The sequence below is a fragment of the Microcaecilia unicolor genome, chromosome 8 (genome assembly GCF_901765095.1).
Source record: "Microcaecilia unicolor chromosome 8, aMicUni1.1, whole genome shotgun sequence".
Classification (NCBI taxonomy): Eukaryota; Metazoa; Chordata; class Amphibia; order Gymnophiona; family Siphonopidae; genus Microcaecilia; species Microcaecilia unicolor.
In genome coordinates, this window is record NC_044038.1 from 188,099,864 (window position 1) to 188,110,972 (window position 11,109).

An 11,109-nucleotide genomic window follows, 5' to 3' on the forward strand; every position below is an offset into this window, starting at 1 on the left:
CCGTGTTGAGTTGACTGGCTGGTGATGTTAAGGACAGCGGAACATTACAGCAATTGGATGAAATAGAAGAAATTGAAGCTAAGCGCTCTGTGGCTGTCTCACCGCGACTGTTGATTAGCATTGAATTGATGCATACTGTATGTAATTGAACTGAAAGGAATTGATTGGAACTATATTCTGTGTTCTATAAACACATACACGTTTGACACCTTATCGGTGTTTTTGGGATCTGTTTTCAGCATATACCTTGATACATTAAGGAGCATTACGGAGTGGAGTTTTTCTTGAGCCATATGATGGTGCGCCAGGCCCATGTCTTATAGTCTGAATTCTTGGGCTGGCTGGGTGGTGTTACTGAGGCTTTTTTTCTCTACTTTTTGATGCGTGGCTTGCTTGGCTGTTTGGGTGGCAGCGGGAGTATTAATTGATTTTTGTAAGCAGCATTTGTGCTGCTGAGTTAGAGTTTCTTATTAAATTTTAACTGCCAGACCCTCAACCATTCTTCTAAAGTTCGGAGATCCCTTCTCATCATTTCTACTCCCTCCAGGGTATGCGGTCTATTGGCTATTTTCGTGTCATCTGCAAAAAGGCAAACCTTTCCTTCCAACCCTTCAGCAATATCTCCCACAAATATATTAAATAAAATAGGCCCCAGCACGGACACCTTCCTTTCCTGCGAGCGGATTCCATTTACTACCACCCTCTGCCACCTATCGGTCAACCAGTTTCTTATCTAGTTCACCACTTTCGATCCTACGTTCAACCCTTTCAGCTTATTCAAGAGTCTTCTGTGGAGGACCTTATCAAAGGCTTTGCTAAAATCCAAGTAGATTACATTTAGCGCACGTCCTTCATCCAGTTCTTTGGTCACCCAGTCAAAGAAGTCAATAAGATTCGTTTGACAGGATTTTCCTTTGGAAAAGCCATGTTGCCTTGGGTCCTGTAACTCATTAGCATTTTGAAAGTTAACTATCCTTTCTTTCAGCAGTGACTCCATTATTTTTCCTACCATCAACGTGAGACTTAGAGGCTTATTTTCAAAGCACTTAGCCTCCAAAGTTCCATAGAAACCTATGGAACTTTGGAAGGCTAAGTGCTTTGAAAATATGCCTCTTTCTGATCTGTAATTTCCCACTTCTTCCCTATATGTAGTCCCTATAAAAACTTTGTAATTGATTTTCAGCAGGAACAATGTTTGCAGCTGAATCTACCTGCAGATTAAAAAATGAAATTCATGCATATGGTTAACTTGATCCAGCCTCCCTCTGCCCCTTTTACCTACAGAGGGGAAGGGAAGTTTTCAGCAGAGGCTAAACAGCTGTTTACCCATGGAACAAGCTTTGAAAATTGCTCTCTGATTTGCTCCTTTATCCGAGGCTCCAGCTGGGCATCAAATTGATGCTGTCTCTCATATGAGGCTCTTCTGGAACAGTTTTTGAGAGATTGTCTTTACTCTTCCATTTTGTTCTATTCTGTATCATAGGTGGATAAGCAGAGCCTGATTTAAAACTTGGGCGGCACTAGGCGGAATGAGAGGATGAGGGCTGGGATCCTTCATTGAACCTTGAAGAGTCAAGCTAAGGACCCCTGGAGTACTGGAAAACGGGGATGGGGGTGTTAGGCCAGAATCTCATAGTGATGCCTCTTTGAAATGTCACTGCTGGATAGCCCTAAAGTGGGAGAAGGTTCCCTTTTAGACTCAGTACTTGGGGCTTTTTACATATGGCACCTTAGGCAGTTGACTTTGTTGCCAGTTCCTAAATCCAGGCCTGCAAATAAGTATTACCATGAGCAATATAGATACATTCAGCATCACAAACTCCTTGACTGTCCAGGGAAAGGTAATTTCTGTTGGGTATAGCACCTCCTATAATTTTGAAAAGTTGGCTCCTATGACAAAAAGTGAGGGAAGAGATTCTATATAATAATTTTGGTATACCACAAACATTTGTATATTTTTAATTTTGTTGGAAAATAAAATTGTTTTTAATACAAAGTGTCTTCAATTCATGTGGGTGTGTGCATGTATCTGTCTTGTTGGCTACAGGCAACAGAGTTTTCTCTGCCCCAATGTATCCAAGATGCATATAAATAGTGCTGCAAGTAATGCTATATTAGGTGACATCATAAGTCATTACCATGGAAACCTTTGTGAAAGTATTATGATATCACTGAAGAAATTTAGGTGAGAGGAAGTAAGAGTTGATTAAAATAAAAACATTTTAGTACATTTGTAGGGATCCTTTAGATTCCCTACTAATAAGTCTATTGTGTGTGCAAAGATCTGAGTTGGGGTAAGGAGTATATAGTATGTTCTATTTGTAAGTGCACCCTTTCTGTGTGTAGCAAAATAGAACATGCCAGTCAGGGGATATATTGACTGCTAGTATTTCTAGAGAGTTGAGTGCTGAGTGAAGGAGTAAAGGGAGCTTCAAGAGAGTCAGGAAAGGAAATCCCATCTTTTGTCCAGTGAGGCCAAGGAGAGGAAATGGTCTTATCTCCTGTAATAGAAGAGGATTCATTTCATGTGGAACTTGAGCGTATAGATAATTTTACATGCTTTTATATAAATGACCTGAGGTATATACATGTAAAAATAGGTGCAGAGAAGTCATAACAGTTACTTTAAAATAATACATGCATAGGCATTCCCAACCACAGAGAATAGGCAGAGCAGAGTCAAGATGAGCACTTACATGCACACACGTAGGAGCCAATACTCAAAGCAATTTAAGTGGGCAGGAGAGGCTCCTACCCACATAAATAGAGCTCAGTGGCTGGCTACAAATATTCAGCAGCCCTTCAGCACTAACCAGCTATTTTAAGAGTGGTAAGAAGAAGGGCGTTCCAGAGATGGAGCTGGGGAAGAAGAAACCACAATGGAGGCGATGAAAATGGCTGGAGATCTTATTAATTGTTCAGTATGGCTTGACACAGCTGTGTTTCGGGAGTCTACAAATAATAAAAAATTCACAAAACATAACCATGTACTTTGCATATTGTGGATGCCCTAGTGGTGCAAGGTGGTATTACAACTTTTGTGTAGAAATATGTCATGGACTATGGGTTTCCCTATAAGATAACACCACATAGGGAATTCAGAAGAAAAAGACGATAGAATAATGTTTAACAATATTTTTATTGCACAAGATGTAATAAATAAATGTTTTTGTACTTTAAAATGTTAAAACAGTTAAAAATATAAATATGTTTTAACTTTAAAATTTGGTGTAAAACTATGCAGCTGCACTGAAAACGATATAAAGTGCAAAATGTTGAGATGTACACTTTGATATAAAGCGCAAGAGTTGTACAACAATGCTAATATAAATGAGTTTTTGTCTTACAGTTCAACCTTTCTTTTCTTTTTGAGAAATGTAAACAAGATTAGATCTGAACTATCTAAAGCTACTCCAACAGAGGAAAATAGTCCAACCCATAGTTCAGCCTCAATCACCGGAGATCCTACAATCCAAGGACTCAAAATGGACCAAAACTGGGAATCTTTTCAACCATTAACAGTAGAGGATGTAAGATCACTGCTGTTGGAATGCTCCTGAGCCAACTGCTCCCTGAATCAATGCCCAAAATACCTACTCAAATCCATCCCTATGGAAGCAATAAACTGGTTACTCGATGATCTCAATGAGCTGTTAAAAACTGTCTCTCTTCCTCCTGATATGGGCAAAACTTTTCTCCACTACTGAAGGGATCTGGGCTAGATGTAACGTCGCCTGCAAAATACTGGCCAGTGGCAAGCATACCTGTTTTTACTAAAATATTAGAAACCTACATTAGTAAACAACTTTCTTTATATCTGGAAGCATTTTCTATATTACACTGGTCACAATTTGGCTTCAGATCGTCATATAGTATGGAATCATTGCTGTTAGTTCTAACTCAGTGGTGTGCTGGAGCGGGCTCTCACAGGCTCGCGAGAGCCGTTTGTTAAGTTTTTAAGAATTTTGGGAGCCGGTTGTTAAAGTAGGCCTACCCATGGCTGTTCTAACAACTGACTCCCAAAATGTAGGCTTTGGGCCCCCTCCTGAATTCTCTTTTACTTTGCTGGCAGTGATGCTGGCCCCACCAGCCAAGTAAATAGACTGCTGCTGCTCCCTGCTCCTTGTTTCTGACTCTGAGCATCAGGCTGGGACTTTTCATGCAAGCGCAAGAAGGTTCCATCATGCTGCTCAGAGCCAGAAACAAGCAGCAGAGAATGGTGGCAGTCCATTTATTGGCTGGTGGGGCTTGGCAAAGTTATGCCTAGTGTGCCCGCACAAGGGAGGGGAGAGAGAGGCATGTATTCCCCCCCCTCCCCCCAAATTTCAGGGCCGGCTATGTCCGGAGAGAGAGCCCGTTGTTAAAATTTTACCAGCACGCCCCAATCTAACTACATATGTCAAACAACACCTATGCAAAGGTGACCAAGTAATTATTTTCCAATTCAATATATCGGCGGCATTCGATGCAGTTGACCACACATTGTTACTCGAACACCTGAATCAGATAGGAATAACAGGAACTGTGATCAAATGGTTCAGTGAATTTGAAAATATTCTGTCAAGCAAAACAACCAACTTTCTAACTACTGATCTCCTAACTGCGGGGTCCCGCAGGGATCTCCCTTCTTACCTATCCTGTTCTCAATACAACTGGATCTTAATGAACTACTATTATCCTACGTGGATGGCATCCTGCTTCTCTTACCAGTGACAGTATCAAACAAAGACACAATTCAGTCTATAGTGAATGGCATGACTGCTGTTAGCATCTGGGCTCTGAACAATAAACTGAAATTGAATGCATAAAAAACCCAAGGTCCTGTGGTTCCAAAATCAGGGAGTTGAGGTCCCATCATCAATATCTTTGTCCAGTGGTCAAAGCTTTACAGGCAAGTCTAAAACCAGAGTACTAGGGGTCTTGTTTGATTCTTCACTCACCTTCTCTTCCCATATTAACCAGCTATGGAAGAAAACACTATTCAAAATGAGACAGCTATGTCTAGTCAGATCATTCTTCGACCAAAAATCCTTTGCACTACTAGTCCAAATGTTAGTCCTATCTCACTTGGATTGCTGTAACGTTCTATTTCTTGGTATTAAATGTCAATATCAGAAAAAACATAAATCATACAGAATACAGCTGCTAGACTAATATACAGATTGAATAGATATAGTAGTGTTTCAACTCATATTAACAAACTGCACTGGCTTCCCATAGCAGAAAGAGACAGGTTCAAAGCTGCTTGTTTAGCTTTTCAAATTTTACAGGGTTTCACCTCTGAACTGCTGGCTAAGACCACTTCACTACATTTGGTCCAGTCTAACAGACTGAAAGAACAACTGATGCTAGCATCACCATTTCAAAAGACAATTCAAAATCAGAAGATTTTCAGCTCGCTATTTCTTGTACTTGGAGTTAAAATATGGACTTCTCTACCTATTGCCATCAGAACAGAAAACAGCTACCTTAGCTTTAGAAAGAGGTTAAAAACCTTTCTCTTCCCAAAGACTGCTTCATAACAATCCATTGACTCCTACCTCCTAGAATCATCCATTATTCTTTCCTATAATGTTTTTGGTCGCATGCATTACATCACTGGTCTCTAATTGTTCTCATACCTCACACTAACATTATCGGCTTTTGTCTCACCTGGAATGTAAACTGCACTGAACCTGGGAAAGGGGGATATAAGCGGTATACAAGAATTGATTTGATTTGATAAGCCTTTGGGGGAAAAAACACAGCACAACTTTCATACCCCATCATCCCGAGGCTCAAAAGAGGGAAACCCAAAAAGAAACGAGAGTTCCTATCAGGAAGTTCTACTCTAAGCACAGTCACTGCTACCATCATAATTGTCCAGAAAAATGTTTCATGCAAAAAAAAAAAATGCAGGAGGGGTTTAAATTTCCCTCTAATGGCAAAATTTCAGTTCCTAGTTATAGCAGTTCATTTACTTCTGTATTATTATAAAACACTGTTTCTAAGGCACAGCTGAGAAATCTGTACTGGTAGCCCACCTCTCACTTTTCAGGTATTTTGACTAATCTGACACCATCAGCCGGGCTATAAAGTCCAGGAACAGTCTCTGTGAATCCCAGTTGCTGACCTAGAGCTATAGTTTACTCTGTTAAAATTTTAATTTCTTCTACTGTAGATCTGTAAATAAAAAACACTAGCCTGTGCGCAATTTAACAGTTGTTTATTGATATATCGATATATGAGAACATAAAAAAAGTCTTAATGGCAGACAAGATATGTTCTAAATTCTGGAAAAAGGCCAGCTCCCTATATAGGGAATTTGGCATCTTGAACACAAAGGGATGAAAGGGATACATAAAAGAAAGATTCATCATTACAGGAGCATAGGTTAGTTTAGTAATGACTATATACCACATAATTTATAGCCTTTGTGATACTCTTTCACCCCTTGACTATCGGATTACACATTATATACTGGAATCATAAATTGCTCCCTAAGTAAAGATACAAATGACATACAATGTTTTTCCATTCGTAAAGGTGCCTAGCAGGCTTATTTTCGAAAGTGATCGCCGGCCATTTCCCGACATAAATCGGGAGATGGCCGGCGATCTCTCAAAAGCGGTATAATCGAAAACGGCTTTTTTGACAGCATAGCCGCTTTCCTGTCACCTCGCCGACGAACGTTCAAGGGGGCGTGTCGGCGGCGTAGCGAAGGCGGGATGTGGGCGGGCATGGGCGTGGCTACCAGATGGCCGGCTTTCGCGGATAATGGGAAAAAATAGCGGCGTTCATCAGTATTTCGCCGGGTTTACTTGGTCCTTTTATTTTCACGACCAAGCCTCAAAAAGGAGCCCCAACTCACCAGATGACCTCCCCATAGTCCCTCAGTGGTCACCAGCCCCCTCCCACACTAAAAAAAAATACAAATCAAAACCTTTTTTTACCAGCCTGTATGCCAGCCTCAAATGTCATACCCAGCTCCCTGACAGCAGTATGCAAGTCCCTGGAGCAGTTTTTAATGGGTACAGTGCACTTCAGGCAGGCAGACCCAGGTCCATCCCCCCCCCCCCCACCTGTTACACTTATGGTGGTAAATGTTAACCCCTCCAAACCCCCCCAAAACCCACTGTACCCACATGTAGGCGCCCCCCTTCACCCATAAGGGCTATGGTAATGGTGTAGAGTTGTGGGGAGTAGGTTTGGGGGGGATTTGGGGGGCTCAGCACCCAAGGTAAGGGAGCTATGCACCTGGGAGCTTTTTTGGTATTTTTTACAAATTTTTAGAAGTGCCTCCTAGGGTGCCCGGTTGGTGTCCTGGCATGTCAGGGGGACCAGTGCACTACAAATGCTGGCTCCTCCCACGACCAAATGCCTTGGATTTCACCGGGTTTGAGATTGCAGGCATTTTTTTCCATTATCGCTGAAAAACAAAACCGGCGATCTCAAACCCGGCGAACTCTGGCATTTGGCTGGGCTAAACCATATTATCGGAAAAAAAGATGGCCGATAATACGGTTCCGGCCAGCTGTTGCGCCACCGCCAAAATAGATTGCCAGCGACGTTCGATTATGCCCCTCTAGGTCACCCAACACTTTGGTCACTCTGTTCTTTAAACAGTGAGGTAATACACATTCAGAAAGTGGTCATACTTACTAAATTCTAACCTACTATTAAAATATATTTCTAAGGTAAAACTTTTTCCATACTACTCTGGGAACTCTTCTCCTACCTCCACAAGCTCCATTTGTTCAAGCTGGTGTGCACCTAGCTCTCCTAAGTTCAGACTGCCCCTTCCCCTTTCTCTCCTCAGCTTTCCCCAGAGGCACTAAGCAGCCCCTCCCCTCCCGGCCTCTCTTTGGCTCCATGGTACATTTAATCAGGGGAACTGGGCTTGATCCAAACTCCCCCTCCCTTGAGGACTGATACCTTCCCTTCCAGGCAGGTACTAAAGGTGGTGGTACACTCCTTTCCCAGAGACATGCCAGATTTTTCCACTTACAGTGGGTTTATTTATTTATTACATTTGTATCCAACATTTTCCCACCTATTTGCAGGCTCAATGTGGCTTACATAGTACCCTATGGCGTTCGCCAATTCTGGTATGAACAATTACAAAGTGATGTAGTGGTAGAATAAGGTTCATGTATAACAGACACAGTAGGGGATTGTAGGGAGGAAGAGTTGTGTTAGGTCCATTACTTTCTTTGTTACGATTGTGTTGCAGGGTTCAGGCATTTAAGTTGGGTTGGTGGGGTATGCCTTTTTGAACAGGTTGGTTTTTAGTGATTTCCAGAAGTTTAGATGGTCATACATTGTTTTCACGGCTTTTAGTAATGCGTTCCATAGTTGTGTTCTTATGTAGGAAAAGCTGGATGCATAAGTTGATTTGTATTTAAGTCCTTTGCAGTTTGGGTAGTGGAGATTTAGGTATGTTCATGCTGAACTTGTGTTTCTGGTTGGTAGCTCTATGAGGATTGTCATGTACCCCGGGGCTTCGCCGTAGATAATTTTATGAATCAGGGTGCAGATTTTGAAAGCAATTCATTCTTTGATTGGGAGCCAATGCAATTTTTTCTCGGAGGGGTTTGGCACTTTCGAATCGCGTTTTTCCAAATATAAGCCTGGCTGCCGTGTTTTGGGCGGTCTGAAGTTTCTTTATGATTTGTTCTTTACATCCCGCATAGATTCTGTTGCAGTAGTCTGCATGGCTTAGTACCATTGATTGTATCAAGTTGCGAAATGTATCCCTTGGGAAGAAAGATTTCACGCGTTTGAGTTTCCACATTGAGTGGAACATCTTCTTTTTTCGCTTGGTTGTCTAGAGTGGGGTTACGGTCGATTGTAACGCTGAGAATTTTCAGGCTGTCTGAGATAGGAAGGGTGTAATCTGGGGTGTTTATGCTTGTGAGTTTGTTTGTATTGTATTGGGATGAGAGGATGAGACAGTGTGTTTTTTCTGTGTTCAGTTTTAGTTGAAATGTATTTGCCTATGAGTCCATGATGTTTAAACTGAGCTTAATTTCATTGGAGATTTCGGTCAGATCATGTTTATAAGGAATGTATATTGTGACATCATCTGCGTAGATGAAAGGGTTGAGGCCATGGTTGGATAAGGACCTGGCTAGTGGGGTCATCATTAGGTTGAAGAGGGTCGGTGATTTCACTTGGTGTGTTCTAGTGGGATGTGAGGTCTACTATGAAGCGATGGGGGGCAGATTTTATCAGGTAGTTGGGGCAGGTATCCAATTTACAATGAGTATTGGAGAACCTATTAATCGCCTGGGTAACTGTTTCGGTGGTGAGGGGAGCGAAGTTTGACCAGGTTCGGTCCACTGGGTATTCACCGGGGATTGGGTCCAGGCCATTTATGAAGTTTTCGATATCGGTGTTGTCCTGAGGTAGTGTGTTACATAGGTTTACAATTTTTTCATTGAAGTATTTAGCAAGATTGTCTGCAGTTGGGATGTCTGTATTAGTTGTGGTAACCAAGGTGGTATCTAGAAGTTTGTTCACGGTTCTGTACCTATTCTAGGGAAGACTAGGCCCAAGTGTCTTAAGGAAAGGTTTTGAATCTGGGAATACAGCCTCCTCGATTATTATAACTTGCAATACGTCAACTGCCAATACAACCTTTTTGTGTGCAAGTTATAGGTGCCACCAGTGCATGCATCCGATACATTCTTCCATGTTAGCTCACATTTTTTGCACTCAGCCTATTTGCATGCTATTTGCTTAGGGATCCTTTTACTAAGCTGCGGTAAAAAGGGTCCTGCTCTAGCATCAGTGTGTATTTTTGATGCACGCTGAGGCCCCTTTTACCGCAGCAGGTTAAAAAACTGTCTCCATTTTTTTTTTAAAGAAATGGCCGTGCAGTGAACCACTTACAGCACAGCCATTTCAGGGAGAAGCACTTACGCCATCTCAGGGCAGAGAACTTACTTCCCTTTGAATTGGCGGTAAGAGCTCCTGCACTAACTGCCCAATTACCGCTGGGCAAACATCAGCACAACAAAAATAGAAAATATTTTTATAGTGCTGGAAATGGGGCGCATTGGAGGTGGGAACTACCACCAGGCTTCTGCGATAGTTGCTGTTTGGCACATGGTAAGTCCATGGTGGATTTACCACTGCTTAGTTAAAGGGCCCCTTAGAGCATTGGGGAGTAAAATTATTGCATTGCACTGAGCTTTTAGCACACAGCTCTAACACAAGATAGTTGCACTGGACCCTGATTTTTTACTTGAGGCATTGGAAGGTTAAATGATTTGTCCAAGATCACAAAGAGGGTCAGTGGGATTTGATCCCTGTTTTCCAGCCCACTGATGTATTACACCTCCACTCCCCGCTTCATTGCAGGTAATAGTACCCATGGCAAAAATAGGGTATGAAAGAGTTAGGAAGGGAAAGTACTGATAGTGCTCTGCCAATTGGATGTTTAAAGTCCTGCCTCAGTAAGGTCTAACCCAGTGTTTTCCCATCTTATGTTCTACCCATTGTACTAGTCTCACTACCCCAACACTCACCCTCATCAGTCTAAGATGGCTATAGCTATTTTATGGCTGGGAATACAATGTCAGTACTTTGACCTATATACTATTAGGCCAGTTTCCAAAGGTTTATGTACTAACTTTAAGTGTAAAGTGCTAAGCCTTTTAAAAATTTTGCTGAATTTGAGTGCCTAAGTTTAAGTGTCTTGAATTACAAAATTTATAAATGTAAGTGCTTTAAAAAAGGGAAACCAATGCAAAGGAATGAAGTCGGAAGCTCAAAACTATTTCTCAGAGCTGGGCTCCTAACTTAAGCGCTGTAACTTAGCCTTAGGAGCTTTTGCTTAAATCACTTAAAGTTAAGTGTTTGTATACACTTACCCATTGAATATAAACTCCTAGCTTAAGCACTCATCCCTTTTTGAACTCTATAGGATGGTTCAGTCAGCTTTAATTCTTATAACTTGACTGGGAACGCAGTCTGCTTTTTCAACCATTCAGCTAGTTATTCTCCAGAGGGACACAAACAGTTATTTTACATCAGTCCTGGGCTGGCCTTTGGTGGAGTTTCCTATACAGCAAAAAAAAAAAACAAAGGCTGTGGTGAATAGGAAGGGCATCAGGAGGGAGAGTA